This window comes from Symphalangus syndactylus, chromosome 22 (genome assembly GCF_028878055.3).
Source record: "Symphalangus syndactylus isolate Jambi chromosome 22, NHGRI_mSymSyn1-v2.1_pri, whole genome shotgun sequence".
Taxonomy (NCBI): Eukaryota; Metazoa; Chordata; class Mammalia; order Primates; family Hylobatidae; genus Symphalangus; species Symphalangus syndactylus.
The window spans coordinates 13,654,182-13,679,288 of record NC_072444.2 but is presented as its reverse complement, the minus strand read 5'-3'; the positions used below and the strand labels follow the sequence as shown (position 1 = coordinate 13,679,288).

At 47.7% G+C, this 25,107-nt stretch overlaps 1 protein-coding gene across 3 annotated transcripts in view; it reads right to left on the bottom strand.

Annotated features, from left to right (window-relative positions):
* Nucleotides 1–9,090, bottom strand: part of CNR2 (cannabinoid receptor 2) — a 43,398-nt gene extending 34,308 nt beyond the window's left edge. The window contains exons 1-2 of one of the 3 annotated variants that reach the window (XR_010118914.1): nt 8,637–9,043; nt 7,766–8,087 (exon numbers count right to left, since the gene is read on the bottom strand). The gene's annotated coding sequence lies outside the window, so the exon portion shown is untranslated. Of the gene's footprint in view, nt 1–4,240; nt 4,389–7,765; nt 8,088–8,636 lie in introns of all 3 variants that reach the window. The other 2 variants (XR_010118917.1, XR_010118915.1) reach the window with 2 other exon arrangements.
* Between the last annotated feature and the right edge of the window lie 16,017 nt (nt 9,091–25,107).

The window sequence follows — 25,107 nt, the reverse complement described above, 5'->3', positions numbered from 1 at the left end:
ACTTATATATTCTACACAACAAATCCATGATGGGGGACTAGTATCACTCCTGTTCTGTAGTTGGGGAAACCAGCATCAGCAGAGAGGCTTGACTCATGGGGCTGATAAGATCTGTGAGTGGTGGCAAAGGGGCTAGAGGGGACAAAGGGACAAGCTGGGCAGAAGCTGATGGATGAATTAAACCTAGCATGGGGACTCAGGTCATGGAGAGACGAGGAACAGCCAGGGATAGGCCAGACATCTGGGGAGCTGATCCTCCTGTGAGTTCCTTCTACCTCTCTATGATAGAATTAATTAAGGTGCATTTGTGCATCTGTTGGCTTTTGGTCCCTGGGACCATAACAACGAACACATGTTACAATTTCTGGCCTGGGATTTGGGATCTAGCGGGATCACGGGACACTCTATCAAGCCAGTCTCAGGCCTCGGGAGCCAAACTTGCAAGGTGGCCTGGATTTCTAGTTCCCATTCCTGTTCTGTGTAAAAGACATTCTCAGTTGGTTCTGAACACAGATTCTCAGTTGGTCCTGAACTTATCCTCGGAACCAACTGAGAATAAGGAGGAAATAGGTAGACAGAGGCAGCCTGAGTCATAGTTGTGAGTTCTGATTCTGCTCCCACTCTGATGTTTTTTGGAGAACTAGGCTTAAGCTGTCTTCCCCCCTCAGACTCTCCAGTAGCGGGATTCCAGGCCCACACCACTGTACCTGCCTCCTGCCCCTTATTAAAGCTGTGGTCTCTCGTGCAAATTACGTCGTCTCCTTGAGCCTCACTGTCCTTGTCTGTAAAATGGGAATAATGAAAATACCTCCACTCAGGACTGTTGTGAGGATTAAACGGGATATATGGGACATAGAACACTCAATTTTATAAACCCCAGTGGAAACTACTGGAGCCATTCCATAATTTTCTATGGCCCATGAAAAAGGAAGTGATTTTAAATCAAATGTACTATTTACAATAAGTGTATCGTTTAAAATTTTTCTCTAACTTCTTTTTCGTTTTTTTTTTTTTAGAGATGGAGTTTTGCCATGTTGCCCACGTTGGTCTTGAACTCCTGAGCTCAAGTGATCCACCTTGAGCTTCAGCACTTCCCAAAGTGCTGGGATTACAGGCATGAGCCACCGCACCCGGCCAATTTATACTTTTTAAAAGTAATTTTATGTTTGCTATATGATGAGCTAAAATAGGTCTCATTTAGCTGGGAGTGGTGGCATGTGCCTGTAGTCTCAGCTACTTGAGAGACTGAGATGAGAGGATGGCTTGAATCTAGGAGGTCAAGGCTGCAGTGAGCCATGATTGCACCACTGCACTCCAGCCTGGGTGACAAAGTGAGACTCTGTGTCAAAAAAAAAAAAAAAAAGAAAAAGTATGTCTCAGGCCCCTATTTGCATGCCTTTCTGTATATGCCTTGCAGGTGTAGATCTCTTGTATACTCAGTACAGGAAAAGACAGAATACATCTTTCTCTCTTCTTACCAACCTTTGAAACGTTGTGAAGTACTAGGATTTCTCTAATATACTATATAAGAAAGTTGATCAGATAAATGTAATTTATGAATCTTGAAGCAGGCCGGGCATGGTGGCTCACTCCTGTAATCCCAGCGCTTTAGGAGAGCAAGGTGGGCAGATCACCTGAGGTCAGGAGTTCGGGACCAGCCTGGCCAACATGGTGAAACCCTATCTTTACTAAAAATACAAAAAAATTAGCCGGGCGTGTGGCATGCACCTGTAAACCCAGCTACATGGGAGGCTGAGGCAGGATAATCGCTTAAACCTGGGAGGTGGAGGTTGAGACGCGGAGGTTGCAGTGAGCCGAGATCATGCCACTACGCTCCAGCCTGGTGACAGAGGGAGACCTTGTCTCAAAAAAAAAGAGAGAAAAAAGAAGAATCTTGAAGCAAATCTGCAGGGGAGTTAACACTGTCATTTCCTTGTATTTTCTTTTCTTTTTTTTGAGATGGAGTCTTGCTCTGTTGCCCGGGCTGAAGTGCAGTGGTGCGACCTCGGCTCACTGCAACCTCTGCTGCGCGGGTTCAAGCAATTCTCCGGCCTCAGCTTCCCAAGTAGCTGGGATTACAGGCACGCGCCACCACACCTGGCTAATTTTTGTATTTTTTTAGTAGAGATGGGGTTTCACCATGTTGGCCAGACTGGTCTCAAACTCCTGGCCTCAAGTGATCCGCCCACCTCAGCCTCCCAAAGTTCTGAGATTACAGGCGTGAGCTACCATTCCCAGCTTCCTTGTGTTTTTTATATCAGTTTCTTATGCTGTCTTTAATCATTGGCTCAGTAAGGGTATCAATTAAATGATTCATATTAAGAGCAAAAACAATGTAAAGCCATATATCAGCCAAAGCTGTAGCTGAATGATTAATTGCCTGGTCGTGAGTCATGAGATAGTTTGTTCCATCACCACTAACTACTGCTTTTTTTTTTTTTTTTTTTTGAGATGGAGTCTCCCTCTGTTACCAGGCTGCAGTGGCGTGATCTTGGTTCACTGCAACCTCTGGCTCCCTGGTTCAAGCAATTCTCCTGCCTCAGCCTCCTGAGTAGCTGGGATTACAGGCACGTGCCACTGCGCCCAGCTAATTTTTGTATTTTTAGTAGAGATGGGGTTTCACCATGTTGGCCAGCATGGTCTCGATATCCTGACCTCATGATCTGCCTGCCTGGGCCTCCCAAAGTGCTGGGATTACAGGCATGAGCCACCATGCCTGGCCAATTATCGCTTTTTAAATATTTATTTTATTTTTGAGATAGGGATCTTGCTCTGTCACCCAGGCTAGAGTGCAGTAGCACAATCTTGGCTCACAGCAGCCTTGAATTCCTGGGCTCAAGTGATGCCTGGTTATACCTGCCGGACTTGATTCTTCCACTTATCCTAGGAAGATCTCACGTTGAGAAAAATATCTTTTAAATATTACAGTAATTATTCACTAAGTTTTAAAAAATGGAAACAGGTGGATCACGAGGTCAGGAGATCGAGACCATCCTGGCTAACACGGTGAAACTCCGTCTCTACTAAAAATACAAAAAATTAGCCAGGCGAGGTGGCAGGCGCCTGTAGTCCCAGCTACGCAGAAGGCTGAGGCAGGAGAATGGCGTGAACCCCGGGGGGCGGAGCCTGCAGTGAGCCGAGATCGCGCCACTGCACTCCAGCCTGGGTGAAAGAGCGAGACTCCGTCTCAAAAAAAAAAAAAAATAAAATGGAAACAGGCATCCAGGCATCAAGACCTTCTAATGATGTGAACCTTCTGGAACATCTCCCTCCCTAGTGGGAAAAGCTGGTAGAAAGTAGTGGGAAGATAGACTTGGGTTTGACTCCTGTCTCTGCCTGTTGTGTCTAAGCCTTAGTGGCCTCATCTGTCAAATGGGCCCACTGGAAGGGAGGGAGGGCTACAGAAGGTCAGTGAAGCACCCTCTGGCTCCTCCCTTGCTCTCAGTGGGCTCTATTCCCCAGCTTCCAGCTCCATCAGATTTTCCAGGACCCAAACAGGCCCAGGGAGAGACGCAGAGGACAAACTCAATGAATTTGGGCTGAGGCAACACTGTGAACGCAGCTGTGGCTCTCAAAGAGGAACTTAGGGGTTGCCTCAACCTCTAGGGAGGCAAGGGAGCCTCTGAGGGACAGGTGGGGTGGTGGGGGTGAGGGAGTGGGAAAAGCTGCCTTTGACTCACTGTATGAGCAGAAGATCAGAGACCTCCTCTCTGGGCAGTGGGAGCAGGTAGGGGAGGGGAGGAGAAGCCGTGAAGCTCACAGGACACCGAACCACGAAGTCCCCTCTGCTCATGGGCTCACCCACGTCCTCCCCGACAGGATGGGGCCCCAGCAGGCTTCACTCCCTTGACTGCTGGGGAATCCTTCCCTCCCTGCTTGGCCCTAACTCCACTATGCAGTTCCTCCCCCATTAATCTGCCCTTGTCTGTCATTTTCTCTCCTTGGCATTTGAGGTCTTTGCTGCCTGGCGTGAGGACTGAGTACATCCTTTCTTTCTCCAGGAGATGGAGGGAAAAGAGAACAGTTTTACACTGTTCTGGGTTCTGCTGGAAGAAGGCTGAGACCTGATCTTACTCTTCTGGTGGTCCCTGCAGCGTAACTGGGGGCTGAGAGCCTCGGCTGTGTGTGGGTTCCCACTCTGCCCTCTCCCGAGACTTCAGCGCCCTCATTTATAGCTTGGGGAGAGAAAGAGAATTGCCTTTACAGGACCGAGGTGAGGATTACATAAGATAATGCCTACGCATAGTCAGGGAAGGTCTGTCGGAGGTCATCATGGAAACAGGAAGTCACCTGGGCCAAGGGCTAGAGCCTCAGGGTCTTGGCACAGAGTGGACCCCTCACGAGACTGGATTGGATTGCTCAGATTGGACTGCCAGACTGGATACATCCTGGATGTCAAAATGAGACACAGTGGTTTCAGGTCCTACAAAGAATCTGGACTCCAGGCATGCTCAGTTTGGGGTGGGGGGAGAGAAGCCAGCCATATTCATATGCTATCCCCCCAATTTCCTCCCTTGCACAGATTCTCGGGTTGTCCATGTGATGGCATCTGAAACGCAGCCTGGCGAGCAACACAGTAAACACAACCCTGATGATGAGTCCCCGAGCCTGCACTGCATCTCTATACCTAGAGGCATTTCCACTCCCGTTCTCCTATTTGATTCCCACCACAATATGGCTTGGTTCTGGATCCAGATTGACCTGGACTTGAGTCTCAGCTTTGCCATTACCACCAGTTGTGGGACTGTGGACAAGTCTCTCTCCTTTTTTTTTTTTTTTTTTTTTTTTCTTGAGACGGAGTCTGGCTCTGTCGCCCAGGCTGGAGTGCAGTGGCGCAGTCTCGGCTCACTGTAGGCTCCGCCTCCCGGGTTCACGCCATTCTCCTGCCTCAGCCTCTCCGAGTAGCTGGGACTACAGGCGCCCGCCACCACGCCCGGCTAATTTTTTGTATTTTTAGTAGAGACGGGGTTTCACTGTGGTCTCGATCTCCTGACCTTGTGATCCGCCCGCCTCGGCCTCCCAAAGTGCTGGGATTACAGGCGTGAGCCACCGCGCCCGGCCTTTTTTTTTTTTTTGAAACAGTATCTTGCTTAGTTACCCAGGCAATAATAGCTCACTGCAGCCTCAATCTCCCAGAGGCTTAAACAATCCTCCCACCTCAGCCCCCTGAGGAGCTGGGACCATAGGCATGTGCCACCACGCATGGCTAATTTTTAATTTTTTTTTTTTTTTTTTTTGTAGAGATAGGGTCTCACTAGCCGGGCGCGGTGGCTCACGCCTGTAATTCCAGCACTTTGGGAGGCCGAGGCAGGCGGATCACGAGATCAGGAGATCGAGACCATCCTGGCTAACATGGTGAAACCCCATCTCTACTAAAAATACAAAAAATTAGCCGGGCATGGTGGTGGGCGCCTGTAGTCCCAGCTACTCCGAGAGGCTGAGGCAGGAAAATGGCGTGAACCTGGGAGGCGGAGCTTGCAGTGAGCTGAGATTGCGCCACTGCACTCCAGCCTGGGCGACAGAGAGAGACTCTGTCTCAAAAAATAAAAATAAAAAATATGAGATAGGGTCTCACTATGTTTCCTAGACTGGTCTTGAACTGCTGAGCTCAAGCTATCTTCCTGCCTGGGTCTCCCAATGTGCCAAGCTTACAGGTGTGAGCCACCATGCCCAGCCCCTTGGACAAGTCTTAAGCTTGTGTGAGCTTCAGTTTCTCACCTTGCAAATGTGGTTAGTGATAGCAGCCCCCTCCTAGGCTGTGGTGAGGACTGAATGAGGAACGGTCACAGAGCTCACATGTGTAGTAAATGCTTCATCAGTGTTCGCTTAAGAAAAAAACAAGAGCAGATCACCTGAGGTCGAGAGCTTGAGACCAGCCTGGTCAACATGCAGAAACCCCATCTCTACTAAAAATACAAAATTAGCCGGGCGTGGTGGCACATGCCTGTAATCCCAGCTACTTGAGAGGCTGAGGCAGGAGAATCGCTTGAACCCAGGAGGCAGAGGTTGCAGTGAGCTGAGATTACGCCATTACACTCCAGCCTGGGCAACAAGAGCAAAACGCTGTCTCAGAAAAAAAAAAAGAAAGAAAGAAAGAAAAAAACAAAAAACAAAAAAACAAGAGCCGCTTTGAGGCAGGTTGGGAATGCTATGATAGCGTCATTTTTAGAGTTGAAGAAACTGAGGTTCAGAAAGGTGATGTGACTTGCCCCAGGTCGCCTGAGTAATTGATGAGGGAGACTTGGGTTTCCATGTGATTCCACGTGATTGATAGCACAAGCTCTGAACCCACAGCGCAGGACTCTGCTCACACTGGCTCCTCTATTCCTTGGCTATGTGACACTGAGCAAGTCAACACTGCTGCTGAGGCTTGGTTTTTCTTATCTGTAAGATAGGGCTGCCTGTCTCTTTTCAGAGTGCCCTTTGTGTCTCATGGTTCAGGGACTTTTTTCAGGGGTGAGAGTAGGAAGCAGAAGCTATTTGAAGACAACCCTTCTTCCTGTCCTTTCCTGAGAACCTGAGCGCAGTGAGGTTAGGCCACGTGGGTGGGGGGTGGGGAGAGAAGAGTGTCCATCTGCCATCCACAGCCAAGGGGAGAGGAGAGATTGTCCTTGGCTGGGAGGGGACCAGAAGTCATGGGCACCTAGACTCTGCTTTCTGGGAAGACGGCAGGACCTCTGGGGGAAGTCACTGGGTGATACATCCTGGATGTCAAAATGAGACACAGTGGTTTCAGGTCTTACAAAGAATCTGGACTCCAGGCATGCCAGGGAAGTGGGCAAGGCTGGACTTCAGACAATCAAGCCCATCTGGGCAATGGGCTTCCGTCGTAGGAGGACCCAGGAGCCTCCCTCACGCTCATGTTCTGTGTGTCCTCTGGGTCAGTGTGCATGGGTGGGGGTGGGAGTGAGGGAAGCTCAGTGGACTTGGAGATTTCATTTCCTCCTAGCCCAGTGGGATGAGGCTCAGGGTCCTATTGAATGTGACTTCATCTGAATAAAGGAAAGACCATTTTATGCACACCCGACGGCGTGCAGCAAGAGTGACTGGTACTGTAAAATGAGGAGGGAAAAGTGGGGGCTGGCGCTGGAGGGCTGTGCTTGGCTGAGCCAGGCTCTCATTTTCCCGTCTTCACTGCCTTAGCCTGGCCTTAGCCGGCCAAAGGGTAAAGGATATGCTTCGCCTGCCCAGAGCAGGTTAGGGGGTCACTCTGGTAAGCCACAAGGTGGTTACAGAGCTGGGGCCAGGATTACTGGGACTCCACCTCCTGAGGTCTCCCTGAACTTCTCCCCAGCCTGCATCCTGGCTTTCATGCTGCCAACGTGTCTGCTTGCCACTCATTCCAGGGAAAAGCAGCCAGGCCTCATTTTATCCTCATCTCAAATCCACAGCAAGAGCAGATGGGGTGAAAATCAAACTCTCCACCACAGCCTTTCCTGAGCCCTGTGCCGCTGCCTGCCCTGTGCCCGCATCAGACAGTCAACCCTCGCAACAAGCCTGTGAGTGACCTTCTCAGGCCCGTATTTCTCAGAAGAAGAAGCTGAGCAGGAAAGAAATGGAGTGATTTGCCTGAGGTCATCAAGCTACCAGTGGCAGAGCTGGGATTCAGACCTGGACGCTGACCCCAGGGCACACTGGAAAATACTGCTCTTCCCTCCACTGAGTGGAACTTACACCAAAGCAGACCCCTGGCCTCCTGAGTCCAGTGTGCCCCTAACACTACCTTGTGGTCTCCCCATCTATAAAATGAGAGCGCGGGACTCACCTGGTCATCTCAAAGGCCTCTGCCAGCCCCTGTCCTTTCCTGGCCCCCATCTACTGCTGCAGTTCACACCTCGTAAGGCAGGATAGCCTGGTGGCTGAAGGGTGGGCCACAAAGCCGGAGTGCCTAGGCTCAAGCCAATGCTCTCACTCGATGCCGGTGTGATTTCCGGTAAGTCACCTAGCCCCCACCTATCAAGTGGGCAACGGTGATAGCGCATACTGCATACAGCTGTTGTGAGGATTAAATAAATCAAACCGCTAAAGGCTCTTCAGGCAGCACCTGGCACACAGTAAGGCCATCTGTGTGTGTGTGATTCTTGTCTCTGTAATGAAATGAAAGCCAAAGTCCTGATTCTTGGTCCTAGGAGGGGGATGCCAGCCCTGAGCATTCTTGCGACTGGTCCTCCACAACCCCAGGTGTCCTGAAATGACATCTATCCCCTGCCCCACACAGGCCCACCTGGCTTCTTGTGTCCCTGGAGGGAAGGCATAAAGTAAGAATACAGGTTTTGGCCAGGCGCAGTGGCTCATGCTTGTAATCCCAGCACTTTGGGAGGCCAACGTGGGCAGATCACCTGAAGTCGGGAGTTCGAGACCAGCCTGGCCAACATGGTGAAACCCTGTCTCTACTAAAAATACAAAAATTAGCCAGGCGCGGTAGTGCACCTGTAATCCCAGCTACACGGGAGGCTGAGGCAGGAGAATCGCTTGAACCTGTGAGGCGGAGGTTGCACTGAGCCGAGATTGTGCCACCGTACTTTAGCTTGGTCAACAGAGCAAAACTCTGTCTCAAAAACAAACAAACAAACAAAAATACAGGTTTTGGAGAATGAGGAAGAAGCCTAAAATAAACAACAAAAAAAGCTACTCACGGTTGTGTTGTGGGTGGCTGGGCACCGGGAGCTGCCGTGGGCTGAGGAGTCCCAGTTGTTTTCTGTCCTCTGCCAGGACCTGGCCGTGGGTGCCACTCAGATCACCTGTTGAGTGCCACTCCTAAGCCAGCTTTCTCTTGATTTTGTACTTTCTCACAGATGAGTGAGTGTGAGGAGGTCTGGCCTTCCGTGCCTGTTACCACTTCCCCTCCAGGTCCCTGGTGCCACAATGCTCTTGCCCCTGCAGTTGAGTTCTCTCTCACAACGAACTCTGGCCAGGGTGGGGCATGGGCCTAGACCCTGGAGTCAAGGGACTTGGGTTCTAATCCAGCCTCGTTAAAATGTTGATTGACTTAACCTCCCTAAAGGCAGGTTTCTTTATCTGTAAAAAGGGGATAATGCACCAGCATTACAATAGATCACCTAAAAGGACATGCCATTCCAATGTCTCTTCACCACTAGGCCAGAGCTTTGAAATGCAAATGCCTACAGGCAGATTAACATAATGGGTGATGGGTCCTGGTGTGGGGCAATAGGGAGTGGTAGGGACTGTGGGTAATAGGGGGAACACAGGACCCAAGTGGAAAAGCTTGGCTGGAGCTGAGAGGTACCTGACCCTCTCCACTGGCCCAGCTGAGAGGTATCTGCCCCACACCCCAGACCCTGATCTGGGCCAGTAGAGAGGGGCAGGTACCTCTTAGTTCCAGCCAAGTTTTTCTTCTTGGGAGTATAGACAAATTGTCAGATGTTCCAAGCATTTGGAAGTTGTGCTGTATTTTCCAAGAGATACCAGAAATCTTGACTTATGTGATAGCTTCCTGTGTGTGTGTGTGTGTGTGTGTTTTGTTTTTTGTTTGTTTGTTTTTGTTTTGAGACCAAGTCTCACTCTGTTGCCCAGGCTGGAGTGCGTGATCTCGGCTCACTGCAACCTCCGCCTCCTGGGTTCAAGCAACTCTCCTGCCTCAGCCTCCTGAGTAGCTGGGACTATAGGTGCACACAACCACCTCCAGCTAATTTGTAGTTTTAGTAGAGACAGGGTTTTGCCATGTTGGCCAGGCAGGTCTTGAACTCCTGACCTCAAGTGATCCACCTACCTTGGCCTCTCAAAGTGCTAGGATTACAGGTGTGAGTCACCATGCCCTGCCACTTCCTGTTTATTTTATTTTATTTTATTTTAATTTTTTGAGGCAGGGTCTCGCTGTGTTGCCCAGGCTGGAGTACAGTGGCACAATCATAGTTCACTGCAGCCTCAAATTCCTGGGTTCCAGTGATCCTCCCATCTCAGCCTTCCAAGTAGCTGGCAGAACAGGCATGTGCCACCATACCTGGCTATTTTTTTTTTTTTTAATTTTTTTGTATAGATGAGGGTCTCACTATGTTGCCTAGCCTGGTTTTGAACTCCTGGGCTCAAGCAATCCTCCCCCCTCAGTCTCCAAAAGTGTTGGGATTACAGGCATGAGCCACCATGCTCAGCCAGTTGCCAATTTTAGAATGTAAAGCCCAAAGTCACACCTTTATTTTTTTATTTTTTTTTTTTTTTGAGACGGAGTCTGGCTCTGTCGCCCAGGCTGGAGTGCAGTGGCGCGCTCTCGGCTCACTGCAAGCTCCGCCTCCTGGGTTCACGCCATTCTCCTGCCTCAGTCTCTCCGAGTAGCTGGGACTACAGGCGCCCGCCACCACGCCCGGCTAATTTTTTTGTATTTTTAGTAGAGACGGGGTTTCACCGTGGTCTCGATCTCCTGACCTCGTGATCCGCCCGCCTCGGCCTCCCAAAGTGCTGGGATTACAAGCGTGAGCCACCGCGCCCGGCCTAAAGTCACACCTTTAAAAAATGCTATATGAGTCAAACTAAACATTATCTTCAGTTTATATTTATTAGGGAGTATGTCCCTAATGTCCAGTCCTGGGCTGGACGTACTCAGGTATGGTATCTGATATAGTTCCAAGTGTCCTCACACCCACTCTCAGATAAAATATTTAATGAGACGCCATTATATTCTAAGGATACAGAGATGATTATGGCAAAGTTTTTGCCCTTGTAAACTCATGGCCTATGATTATCTCATCAGATCCTCTCACTAACTGCTCCCCACACCCCAGACCCTGATCTGGGCCAATGAAGAAAGATTTTGCCCCTGAGGTAGAGTTGCAAGATTCTTCAAGTAAAAAATATTACAGGCATGAGCCACCCCACCTGGCCCAATGAATTATATTCTTGAAAACGATGGAGAGTAGATTTTAAGTGTTGTCACCACAAAAATAAGTATGTGAGGTAATGCAACAATAGTTGAGACATTCAGGCACTAAAAATTACTTGTTGCTTATCTGCGATTAGAATGCTCAGTCTGGCGTGGTGGCTCACGCCTGTTGTCCCAGCACTTTGGGAGGCAGAGGCAGATGGACTGCCTGAGATCAGGAGTTCAAGACCACCCTGGGCAACATGGTGAAACCTCGTCTCTACTAAAATACAAAAAATTAGCTGGGTGTGGTGGTGTGTAGTTGTACTCCCAGCTACTCGGGAGGCTGAGGCATGAGAAATGCTTGAGCCACAGAGGCGGAGGTTGCAGGGAGCCGAGATCGCCTTACTGCACTCCAGCTTGGGCTCCAGAGTGAGACTCCATCTCAAAAAAAAAAAAAAAAGAAAAAGAAAAAGAAAAAAAAGAATGTAACCAGGCATTCTCTGTCTTATCTGGCAACACCACCCAGAGGGGACACTTGGCAATATCTGGAGACATTTTTGGTTGTCACAATATGGTGGAGGAATTCTACTGACATCTGCTAGGTAGAGGCCAGGAATGCTGCTAAACATTCTGCCATGCACAGGACAGCCCTACAGCAAGGAATTATCCAGTTTAGAATGCTAACTTGCGAACCCTGGTCTGGACCTAGTCCTGGCTCCTTCAGCACAAAGCCATTGCTGGGAAGGGCCTTTAATTTGATCATTTGTCCCTTTGGGAAATGGAACAATAACAGCCTCCAGCCCTTGCATCTCTCCCAAGAGCAAGACATTGGCAGTGAGGAATGGGACAGAGAGCCCCAAGTGCCAAGAGAGAGGGAAAGAAGACCAGAAAGAGCTGGGGAGTGGGGGCCACCTGCAGCCTACATCAGACTCCTATCTGGGCTGGAATTGGAGACCCAGGGGTGAGCTGGAAGAGATCTAGCAGATGCTTCCACAATCCTGAATCCTAGACCTCTGGCCTTGAGAAAGCCCCACATGGGGAAGAAGGGTGAGGCTGTCCCTAAACGCCTGGTCCTCCATTGCAGCCCGAAGCATGTAATTGGAGGTGGAAGGCATGAGTGAGTGAAGGAATGAATGAATGAAGGAAGAAAGAAAGGAAGTTACTGAAAGTTCAAGTGGAAGGAACACTGGGAAGCTGAGTTTTTGTGTGGTCTCTGCCATTGCCTGGATGAGCAACAAGTTACTTCCTGTATCTGTTCTCAATTTCTCCATTCCTAAAATGAGGAAGTTGGAGATAACAGGTGCCCCTGAAATGCCTGAGTGCATCGAAGTCACCCATAGGCCCTGTTAAAACACAGATTGGGGCCGGGAGAGGTGGCTCATGCCCGTAATCCCAGCATTTTGGGAGGTTGAGGCGGGAGGAGGTCTTGCTTGAACTCAGGAGTTTGAGGTTATAGTGAGCTATGATCATGCTACTGCACTCCAGGCTGGGTGACAGAGAGAGAACCCCGACTCTTAAAAAACAAAACCTCAAAACACAGATTGTTGGGCCCCACTCCCAGAGATTCTGATTCAGTATTCTGGGGTGGGGCCCAAGAATCTGCATTTCTAACTAATTCCCAGGGGAGGCAGATGCTGTTGGTCCTTGGACTCCCTATGGGCAGCACTGGACAAGAGAATCAATAAGGAAGCTCCATGATCTCTAAGTCCCGTGGGCAGGGCTGATGGGGCCCACAGAGGAAGTCTGTTCTCTTTTCTTCCCTGGGAGGGCCAGGAGCAATTGTAGGTGAGGGTTTAGGAGGTGGTTTTCTCAGCTACTTGAGTAGAGCTGGCCTCAGCAGCCCTTGTACTGTGAGATGCCGCCATCTACAGGATGGATCTACCCCGTGCTGGGGCCGAGTGCTGTCATATTGAGGGTCTGATCTGAGGAGGAACATTCCTGAGATGTATACTTTTCCCGTCAGGCCACAGGGAAGCAGTCTTTGCACTGTCTGAACCAACTGACCCTAAGATGATTCAAAGCCGGGCATGGTGGCTCACGTCTGTAATCCCAGGCCTGTGGGAGACCGAGGAGGAAGGATTGCTTGAGCCCAGGAGTTTGAGACCAGCCCAGGCAACATAGTGAGACCCTGTCTTGACAAAAAATAAAAAATTAGCTGGGCATGGTGATGTATGCCTGTACTCACAGCTACTCAGGAGGCTGAGGCAGGAGGGTCATGTGAGCCCAGGAGGTCAAGGCTGCAATGAGCCATGATCTGTGCCACTGAAATCCAGCTTGGGCAATGGAGCAAAAGAAAAAAAAAAAGATTATCCAGTTTTCAGTGTAAATGTTGGTGCCTGAATTAACTTGGGAAAATAAAACAAAATGTGTCTGCAATCATATGGGATAACATATTTTCACCAAAACTGTTGTTATGTTTTGCCTTTTAAACCCTGCTATACAGTATTCCTTTTAAAATTAATTTTTTAGAATTGTCAAAAATTGTATACATTTAACATGTACAATGTGATGTTTTGCAATATACATACACATTGTAGAATGGCTACATTGAACCAATTAGCATATGCATTACCTCACATACTTATTTTTGTGGTGAGTACACTTAAAATCTATTCTCCATCCGCCAGGCGTGGTGGCTCACGCCTGTAATCCCAGCACTCTGGGAGGCCGAGGCGGGCAGATCACGAGGTCAGGAGATCGAGACCATCCTGGCTAACACAGTGAAACCCTGTCGCTACTAAAAAACACAAAAATTAGCTGGGCGTGGTGGCGGGCGCCTGTAGTCCCAGCTACTCAGGAGGCTGTGGCAGGAGAATGGCATGAGCCTGGGAGGCGGAGCTTGAGGTGAGCCAAGATTGCGCCACTGCACTCCAGCCTGGGTGACAGAGCGAGACTCCGTCTCAAAAAAATAAATACATAAATAAATAAATAATGTAAAATCTACTTTCCATCATTTTCAAGAATATAATCCATTGGGCCAGGTCGGGTGGCTCACGCCTGTAATCCCAACACTTTGGGAGGCCAAGACAGGCAGATCACTTGAGGTCAGGAATTCAAGACCAGCCCGGCCAACATAATGAAACCTGTCTCTACTAAAAGATGGAAAAATTAGTCGGGTGTGGTGGTGGGTGCCTGTAATCCCAGCTACTCAGGAGGATGAGGCAGGAGAATCTCTTGAACCTGGGAAGCAGAGGTTGTAGTGAGCCGAGATTGCGCCACTGCACTCCAGCCTTGGTGACAGAGCAAGACTCTGTCTCAAAAAGAAAAAAAAAAAAAAAAAGGAAATCCATCAGACCCAAATTTTGCCCATTTGTCAGGCCTTTTTTCTCCCAATTATGAAAGTAAACAGAAGCAGCCCGGGTGCGGTGGCTCACACCTGTAATCCCAGCACTTTGGGAGGCCGAGGCAGGCAGATCACTTGAGGCCAGGAGTTCGAGACCAGCTTGGCCAACATGGTGAAACCCCGTCTCTAATAAAAATAAAAAAATTAGCCGGGCATGGTGGCGGGCACCTGTAATCCCAGGTACTCAAGAGGCTGAGGCAGGAGAATCGCTTGAACCCGTGGGGCAGAGGTTGCAGTGAGCCGAGATCATGCCACTTCGCTCCAGCCTGGGCGATAGAGTGAAACTCCATCTCGGAAAAAAAGAAAAAAAAAAGAAAAGAAAAGGAAGAAAGTAAACAGAAGCAACTGACAATGTGCCACGTCAAAAAGGAAGCGAAGTAAGGCTTATAACATGACCATTTTGTAAACTAGAAAACATCTATGTATACAAGAGTATAACATATTTCACAAGGACACATTTAAAGTTAAGGATACTTATCCACCCAGAGGTACCCCAGAGGAGAGTTACTTTTGGTGCTGCGGGAAATGGGAGGAAACAGGATAAAAGAAATTCAGTCCAGCCAGGTGCCATGGCTCATGCCTGTAATCCAGCACTTTGGGAGGCTGAGGCGGGCGGATCACGAGGCCAAGAGATCGAGACCATTCTGGTCAACATGGTGAAACCTTGTCTCTACTAAAAATACAAAAATTAGCCAGGTGTGGTGGCACGCACCTGTAGTCTCAGCTACTTAGGAGGTTGAGGCAGGAGAATTGCTTGAACCCAGGAGGCAGAGGCTGCAGTGAGCCGAGATCGCACCACTGCACTCCAGCCTGGCGACAGAGCAAGACTCCATCCAAAAAAAAAAAAAAAAATTCAATCCATTGATGAACCAATTCCACAAGAGGGGCCTTGGACAGAATCCATGACGGTGCGTCATAGACAGTAGGGGGCTGCTTAAGGCAATAAACCCACCAAGGTCCCCCTGAAAAACTCAACCTTCTTATTTTGGACATTTTGGAAAACTTCTTTCTATTTTTTTTTTTCTCCCCCTAACCTAAATGCCCATCAATGGTATGGAAAACTTATTTATTTATTTATTTATTTATTTATTTATTTATTTATTTATTAAGACAGAGTCTCGCTCTATCACCCAGGCTGGAGTGCAGTGGCGTGATCTCTCATTGCAAGCTCCGCCTCCCGGGTTCACGCCATTCTCCTGCCTCAGCCTCCCGAGTAGCTGGGACTACAGGTGCCCACCACCACACCCGGCTAATTTCTTGTATTTTTAGTAGAGATGGGGTTTCACCGTGTTAGCCAGGATGGTCTCGATCTCCTGGCCTCGTGATCCGCCTGCCTCAGCCTCCCAAAGTGCTGGGATTGGCCGGGCGCGGTGGCTCACGCTTGTAATCCCAGCACTTTGGGAGGCCGAGGCGGGCGGATCACGAGGTCAGGAGATCGAGACCACGGTGAAACCCCGTCTCTACTAAAAATACAAAAAAATTAGCCGGGCGTGGTGGCAGGCGCCTGTAGTCCCAGCTACTCAGAGAGGCTGAGGCAGGAGAATGGCGTGAACCCAGGAGGCGGAGCTTGCAGTGAGCCGAGATTGCGCCACTGCACTCCAGCCTGGGCGACAGAGCAAGACTCCGTCTCAAAAAAAAAAAAAAAAAAAAAGTGCTGGGATTACAGGCGTGAGCCACCGCACCCAGATGGAAAACTTTTTAAAAATAGAACTAAGAAAACAAAAATGCTTCTCGATCTCACCACAGGGAGGTAGCTGCTGCTAACTTTTAGATGTGTTTCTTTCTGGGCTGCCACAATTCCAGGCCAGAGGTATTGAGGAACCCAGACTGGGCCATGGGGGCAGAGGAGAGAACACAGTGGAAGAGATGAATTAGAGGGTTGATTAATAGAACCAGAGCTTGGAGCCAAACTTGGGGCTTCCAGTGTCTGAAAAATGCCAGGGCCCAGCACGTGACTATTTCTTTAGAGCTGCCCTTTGCCTTCCTGCGCAGCCCCAGCCCAGCCCCTGCCCAGCCCCAGCAGTAAACAGTCAATTCTGTAAATAACCATGTGGGCAGAGGCCAAGGCAGATCTGAGCCTACCAGGCTCCGGGACCTGAGAGCATTTAGTGATTGCCTCGACTCTTACTACAGGGCTCAGCCAGCAGTACAAGCACAGGCTGATAACGTTCACCTCTCCAAAAGAGGACTGGGGCAGCCAGCTTTGGTAGCAGAAGATTAGATTTGGATTTTCCAGCTTCCATGAGAAGCAACATAGCACAAGGATTGAGAGTCTGGGCTCTGAACCAGAGAGACCTGGGCCTCTGTTCCCAGTTTGCCACTGAATAGCTGTGTGACTTAATTTTCTTGAATTTCAGTTTTTCCATCTAGTAATACCACCTATCAATTACATACAAAAAAAAAAAAGAAAAGAAAAAGAAAAAATGGAAAACACCATATAAATATCAGGGGTTGGTGTAAACAAGATAATAAGATAAATATAGATGCTGTCACTGACAAACACTTTTTGAGCAAACTTTAGTTAGGTTCCTCTGTCTTTTCAGTTAGAACTTGAACTTGGCTCTGTCCTGTCTTTGGTCTGCCCAGCCCAGTCCTAGCAAAAAATCCTGCGAAGTCATCCCCCTACCCTGGATATCTGATCAAGTTCTTCATCCCCCACCTTTGATGTGTATGTCCTGGGCCTGCCTTTAGCAAGAATCTTGTTAGGTCTGTTTAACAAGAATCTCGATATTCTTGACGTCTCCTCTTAGTAATGTTAACATTTATAGGAGGACATCGATTTGAACTGAGCTTCCTGCATGAGGCCCAATAGAGCAGACCGAAATGGAGTTCCTCGTGCTGAAGCCCATGCTACCAAGCCAAAACTAAGTTGTTTATCTGACCTTCTGAGAAACCAGGAGAGAGCCAGATAAACACCAAACCTCCAAACAAGCCAATTTTAGCCGGCATGATAATAAAGTGCTCTCTGCTTTTTAAAAACTATTTTTTTTGAAACGGAGCCTTGCTCTGTCACTCAGCTGGAGCGCAGTGGCATGATCTCAGTTCACTGCAACCTCCACCTTTTGCAAGCGATTCTCCTGCCCCAGCTTCCTGAGTAGCTGGGACTGTAGGCATGCACCATCATGTCCGGCTAATTTTTTTTTTTTTTTTTGTATTTTTAGTAGAGACAGAGTTTCACCATGCTGGCCAGGCTGGTCTCGAACTCCTGACCTTAAGCAATAGGCCTGCCTCAGCCTCCCAAAGTGCTGGGATTACAGACATGAGCCACTGCGCCTGGCCGGCTTTTTGGAAACTTTAAGCCTGGGTGTGGTGGCTCATGCTTATAATCTCAGCACTTTGGGAGGCCGAGGAGGGCAGATCACGGGTCAGGAGATTGAGACCAGCCTGGCAACATGGTAAAACCCCGTCTCTACTAAAAGTACAAAAATTAGCTGGGTGTGGTGGCACGTGCCTGTAATCCCAGCTACTCGGGAGGCTGAGTGAGGCAGAAGAATCGCTTGAACCTGGGAGGCAGAGGTTGTAGTGAGCTGAGATCGTGCCACTGCACTCTAGCCTGGTGGTAGAGCAAGACTCTGTCAAAAAAAAAACCTTTAAATTTTTATTTTTTATTTTTTATAGAGATGAGGTCTCACCATGTTGGCCAGGCTGGTCTCGAACTCCTGGCCTCAAGCGATCCTCCCATCCCAGTCTCCCAATGCACTAGGATGACAGATATGAGCCACCACACCTGGCCCATGTTCCCTCTGCTTCAACCTTTACTAGGAAATGAATCCCTCTTTTGTTCTCTGTTTCTGCTTTCCCCGCCCCTTTTCTGTCTATAAAACTAAAATCTTCTGCTTGGCTCATGGGAACACTTATTCCATTTTCCAGAATGAGGTGTTGCTCTATTCTAGAATCACAAATAAATGCCAATTAAGATCTTTAAACTAAATTTGTTGTAATTTTATTTATTTATTTATTTTGAGACAGAGTGTTTCAGTTGCCCAGGCTGGAGTGCAGTGGCACAATCTCGGCTCACTGCAACCTCCACCTCCTGTGGTGAAGCAGCGATTCTCCTGCTTCAGCCCCCCAAGTAGCTGGGATTACAGGCATGTGCCACCACTCCTGGCTAATTTTGTATTTTTAGTAGAGACAGGTTTTACCGTGTTGTCTAGCCTGGTCTCAAACTCCTGACCTCAGGTGCTCTGCTCGCCTCGGCCTCCCAAAATGCTGGGATTACAGACCAGGCGTGACCCACCACACCTGGCCAATTTGTTGTAATTTAGTCTTTTGATAGTAAATTTCCACCCACAGACCCCCAGCCCCCACTGAGCTCCTTGGCTATAAATTCCCACGTATCCGTGTTGCATTTGGAGTTGCGTCTGATTCCCCGCAATCCCTTGCAACACCACTACTGCAATAGTCTTAAAGTTCTCTTCACCATTTTAATAAGTGTCAGGATAATTTTCCTTTCACATCTCCAATCTGAACAAAAAATATAAAAGTTAACCCAGGAGAAAACCCATGTCAGGCAGTAAAATCCCACACTCCCATCGTAAATTCCATACTATCCCAGTACCTGGCACAAATGTCCAACCCATGATTGGACAAATACTCAGAAAGTATTTGTTGAATGAATAATTGCTGAGTGTCCCTGGCATGGCAAAAATAATGGAAGCCATAGTGTCTGGGAGGTAGGTCTGATCTGTTCCTTTACCTCTGGAAGGTGAGATGGTGTGGGGAGACAGGACACTGGGAGTCAGAAACCCCAGTGTCCAATCCCAGCCCCATTCTAACTCTCAATAAGCCTCAGCCCCTTCATCTGTGAAATGAACAGGCTGGGTTTGGTAAGAAGTTAAAACTTTTTTTTTCTTACTGCAATCCATGAAAGATTCATTTTATATTATGATTCAATACACATATAAGGCCGGGAGCAGTGGCTCACACCTGTAATCCCAGCACTTGGGGAGGCTGAGGTGGGAGGATCACCTGAAGTCAGGAGTTCAAGACCAGCCTAGCCAACATGGAGAAACCCTATATCTACTAAAAAAAACAAAAATTAGCCGGGTGTGGTGGTGCACGCCTGTAGTGCCAGCTACTCAGGAGGCTGAGGCAGGAGAATATCTTGAAACTGGAAGGTGGAGGTTGCTATGAGCTGAGATCACGCCACTGCACTCCAGCCTGGATGACAGAGCGAGACTCCATCTCAAAAACAAACAAACAAACAAACAACAACAAAAAAAAACAAAAAACCCCACATATAATACTTATATACTATATGTAAAACTGCAACTTCAGTTTCATGAAACCAATAATTCTTACTATATGGGATATATTCTGATATTTTCCTTTATATTTTATTCAGTTCTAATTAATTTTATTTTATTTAAATATGCCATTTGTAGCCAAAGAAATAATTTTTATTACTCACCAATGGATCACAAGCTGAAAATACTTATTAGAGGGCCTCTTCTCTAGGTTTGGAATTCTAATCTGCCTGCATATTTCCACCTCTACACCTTTGATTCTCTTAGCCTGCAATGCCCTCTGCCTCCTGCTTATCAATTTGGTCTTGACTCCTTCTTCCAGGCCCAACATAAGTCCTTCTTCCTCCAGGAAGTCTTCCCAGCTTGTCACAAGTCTCATTTCTCAGTCAGTTTTTATTTTGTTTCCTTAAATTGCTGTATCTGTCAATTAGCCAGCAAGTATTTATTTGTCTGTTTATGTGTCTAGAACTGTGCTTGGAGGAGGAGTCAAAAAGGCATAAGATGCGTTCTGGGGCCCAGGTGCTGAGTTGGAGTGATCAGCAGGACACAGAGGACAGGGACATGAGAATGTAGCCCATTAGCGGGTGCAGCCTCTTGGAGGAAGAGGGACAGGGAAGAACCTGTCTTCCACTTCCCGCTCCCATCCTTGCAAGGGTTCAGAGACGTGGAGGGAGGGCAAAGAGAGTTAGGGCTAAGGACAAAACAGAGCCCAAAGGGGCCAGGGGTGGCAGGAAGAGCTGTTTTCTGAACAAAGAGAAGTCAGAGTCCAGGGCCCTAACACAAGGTTAAAGCAAATGGGTCAGAGCGTGGCGCTTCATGCCGCTGGACTGTCTGGGTCACTGGCGACTGAGCAACCGCAGCAAAGTCTGCAGCTGCAGTTTCCACTCTGAGCAGATGCCAAAGCATCCAACTGGCTGGGCACTCCCGACTCCAGTTGGCTGGAGAAGCTGTGGATAGGTTTGAACTTCCAGGAAAAGTTGACTGAACGACTTCATGGTTTTACACCACAGGCTGAATAGTGACAAAGATTCCTTGACCAAACTCTACTCAGGCCTTGAACTTTTCTTTTTTCTTTTTCTTTTATTTCTTTCTTTTTTTTTTTTTTTTTTTTTGATGGAGTTTCGATCTTGTTGCCCAGGCTGGAGTGCAATGGCGATCAATCTCAGCTCACCACAACCTCCACCTCCCGGGTTCAAGCGATTCGCCTGCCTCAGCCTCCCAAGTAGCTGGGATTACAGGTAAGTGCCACCACACTCGACTAATTTTGTATTTTTCGTAGAGATGGAGTTTCTCCATGTTGGTCAGGCTGGTCTCAAACTCCTGACCTTCGAAGATCTTCCCACTTCGGCCTCCCAAAGTGCTGGGATTACAGGCGAGAGCCGCCGCGCCCAGCCTAGCCTTGAACTTTTCAACGAGACCTTGACTTCTTTGTTCATCTCTGCATTGGTCAATGTTAGCAAGAATCCTTTGAAGTTGATTTAGCTAGAATCTCCTGTCCTCCATGTCTGATCACCCTCAATATCTGATAGGGTCCTTCATCCTCCACCACCTCCCAGGTGACATCTGATCGTCCTGGCTTGCCTTCAGCCAGGAGGTTAGGTTGGCTTAGCCAGAAGCCCCCCTCCCCTTACTTCTGATGTATCCTCTTAGTAATTTTTCATCCAGTGATCCCCACCCTGCTCCCTGGCTATAAATTTCCACTTGCTGATTCTGTATGTGGAGTTGAGTCCAATCTGTTTCCCCCACTGCAAAACCCCATTGAACTGGTCTTTATACCTATCATGATGCGCCCCCCCCACTTGAATAAACGCTTCCTTACCATCTTGAATGAGTGTCACTAATAATTTTGTCTTTAACAATAGCTTGCAGGACCCATAAAAGGGTATAGCCAAGAGTCAATAATGGGGGTTGGAGAGATCCTTGGATGGATGAGGAAGCAACAGTGGAGGAAAGACCAGATCAGAGACCAAGTTCTAGTTCTGGCACTGCCTCATTCTGCCATGTGGCCTTGAACAAGTGTGAGCCTCAGATTCTTCTCCTACAAAAGCAGAGGATGGGAGAGACCATCCTGCTCTGACTTTCCGTGTGGGACTGAATTAGACATAACTCCTGCCCTCAACGTGTTTATAGTCCAGTTAGGAAGGTGAAGCATTGGCTGAACTGAGTCATAACACTTAGCCCCAGGTGGCTGGTTCTGGTGTATAGTAATAGTTAGTAAATGTCTACTGAATAAATGAAAGGAAAATACTAATAAACCTCCTCACTGAACCCTCACTGTATACCAGACACAGAGTTAAACTTTTCACAAATATTTTCCCATTTAACCCTCGCAACACTTAGCAGTAAGGATTATATATCTATATTGTGTTACATATTCAAATATAACATAATATTCCCCAGGAAGTAGGTAAGAGGAGCTCTAGGTGTTTTGGGTAAGACCAAGTTCACCATCCTCTGTACCCCGGACTCTAATCTTCACATGATCCTATAGGCCAGGAGGTAAATCTTCTCCCACCTCACTCCAGAATTCCTGTTCTCCGACTCATTTTATTTTTAAAAATTTTATTTATTTATTTATTTATTTATTTATTTGAGATGGAGTCTCGCTCTGTCACCCAGGCTGGAGTGCAGTGGCACTGTCTTGGCTTACTGCAGCCTCCGTCTCCTGGGTTCAAACGATTTTCCTGCCTCAGCCTCCGGAGTAGCTGGGATTATAGGCTGGGATTACACCACACCCAACTAATTTTTGTACTTTTAGCAGAGACGGGATTTTGCCATGTTGGCCAGGCTGGTCTCGAACTCCCGACCTCAGGTGATCCACCTGCCTCAGCCTCCCAAAGTGCTGGGATTATAGGTGTGAGCCACTGCACCTGGCCGAAAACTTTTTCTTTTTTTTGAGATAGGTTCTCACTCTGGTTGTTGTCCAGGCTGGAGTGCAGTGGCGCAACCACAGCTCACTGCAGCCTCGACCTCCCAGGCTCAAGTGATCCTCCCACCTCAGCCTCCCAAGTAGCTGGGACTACAGGCTTGAGCCACCACGCCCTGCTCTTTTTTTTTTTGTAGAGACTGTGTTTGGCACATGTTTATGGTTATTGCAACTCCCTGATAGCATCTGGCCTGTTCTGCCTTATAGCAGACATGGTTGCTCCTATTTCTGGGTCTTCCTGTTAAAGCTCCTTAAGGGCAAGCACCACGTCTTATTCCTCTCTGCACCCTCACAGCATCCCATCCAGTGCCGAGGACTGAGTTGGGATTCAGAAAAAAAAAAAAAAAAATATTTGAATGGAGTGGATTCCTCTATTAAGCTGAAGCACTAGGACAATTATACCTGCTCATAAAAACATAATGAGAACAAGAACCTTTAAGAACACATTCTAGGCCAGGTGCAGTGGCTCATACCCGTAATCCCAGCACTTTGGGAAGCTGAGGCAGGTGGATCACCTGAGGTCAGGAGTTCGAGACCAGCCTGGCAACATGGTGAAACCCCATCTCTACTAAAAATACAAAATATTAGCTGGGCCTGGTGGCGGATGCCTGTAATCCCAGCTACTCAGGAGGCTGAGGCAGGGGAATCGCTTAAACCTGGAAGGCGGAGGTTGCAGTGAGCTGAGGTTGCGCCACTGCACTCCAGCCTAGGCAACAAGAGCGAAACTCTGTCTCAAAAAATAAAAAAAAGAACACCTCTATAAATTCTCAGCATTCCTGAAACATTTCTAATGCCAGCTTTCTATTCTGGGTTTTAAACCCAAACCAACATGTTTTTTCTTGAGAGCTTGCAGATGTGTCACAAAAGAAGGGGGAAAAGAGGAGAAGAGAATCTTTATAACTCATTCAGACACTCCCTGACATGTTCCTCAGGGTGAGAAGGAGGTTGTCTCTTCACCAGTGTTAGAATCTGGCTGGGGAGGTGGTGTGGATGGAGTTATTTGAAAGCAGAACTTTCTTAGGAGAAGAGGCTCTGTGGAAACTTGTTTTCACCAAGTTCTCTCGTGTGTGATGTGAGTCAGAAGCTCTAGGAGATGTCTGAGAGAGATTTTTACGTTATGAGGCAGCTGCTTATGAAATTAGGTCCAGAAGCTTCCTTCGAGCCAAGCTTCTTCTTATAGAAGCCGGAGAACATAAATAGTTTCCATTGCGGCAAGAAGAAAAATTCTTCAGTATGTTTGTGGGTTTGTCCTTTCTTTTCCACAGTGGGTAGCAAACTTCTATAACAAGTTGGCATTGAACTAAAATAGGATTTCTCAAATTCATTTGACTAATACTAAATTCAGCCGAGAGCGCTTGTTCTTCTACTCATGAGCAGTCATCTGAGACTTTTGCAAATCATCAAGCTAAGCTCTAAATGATAACCAGCAACATTTCCCATTCCTCTGAGACATGGAAGTAATTATGTGTGCATAGGCAGTGTAAGGGTTAAAAGCACAGCTTTGGAGTTGGACAGATTGGGTTTGAATCCCAGCTGGAGGGCCATGGGTAAATTGTTTAATCTCTTTAAACCTCAATTTCCTCTGTTACAAATCAGGCATGGTAATATTTCTGATTCCCAGGGCTGTTGTGAAGATTATACGAGTATATACACATGTGACTTACTATATTAAGTACTCAGTAAATGTTAGCTATTGTAGGCCGGGCGCGGTGGCTCATGCCTGTAATCCCACCACTTTGGGAGGCTGAGGTGGGCGGATCATGAAGTCAGGAGATTGAGACCATCCTGGCTAACATGGTGAAACCTCGTCTCTACTAAAAATACACACACAAAAAAAATTTAGCTGGGCGTGGTGGTGGGCGCCTGTAGTCCCAGCTACTCAGGAGGCTGAGGCAGGAGAATGGCGTGAACCTGGGAGGCGGAGCTTGCAGTGAGCCGAGATCGCGCCACTGCACTCCATGCTGGGTGACAGAGTAAGACTCTATCTCAAAAAAAAAAAAAAAAAGTTAGCTATGGTACTGGGCAGCCCCTAAAATGTCTTGCAGTAATTTCTGCCTCCCTGTATTCAAATCCTTTGGGTAATCTCCCCTCCTTGAGTGTGGGGATTAGTGATTAGCGTCCAACAAATAGCATATAGCAAAAATGATGGCATATTAGGGACCTCAAAAAGCCAAAACAATTGAAAAAGACCAAAGTTGGAAGTCTCACACTTCCTGCTTTCAAAACTTACTACAAACTGCAGTATCAAAAACAGTGGGAACTAGCATAAAGACAGACATACAGATCAATGGAACAGAGTTGCCAAGATAATTGACTGAAAAAGGATGATCTTTTCAACAAATGGGGCTGGGAAAACTGCATGTCCACGTGCCAAAGAATGAAGTGAGGCCCTCACCTAACATCATATACAAAGATTAACTTAAAAATGGGATCCCTTGAGCCCAGGAGTTCGAGGTTACAGTGAGCTATGACTGTATCGGTGCACTCCAACCTAGGCGGCAGAGTGAGACTCTGTCTCTAAAAAAATAAAAATAAAAAATTAACTCTTAAAACTGATCAAATATCTAAATGTAAGTGATAAAACTATAATGTGCAAGAAAGCATAGGACAAATGCTTCATGACACTGGATTTGACAATCATTTCTTGGCTATGACAACCAAAAACTCAGGCAACAAAAGAACAAAACAGACAAGACTCCATCAAATTTAAAAACTTTTCTAAATCAAAGGATAGTATCAACAGTTTCTCAAAAGGCAACCTAGGGAATGGGAGGAT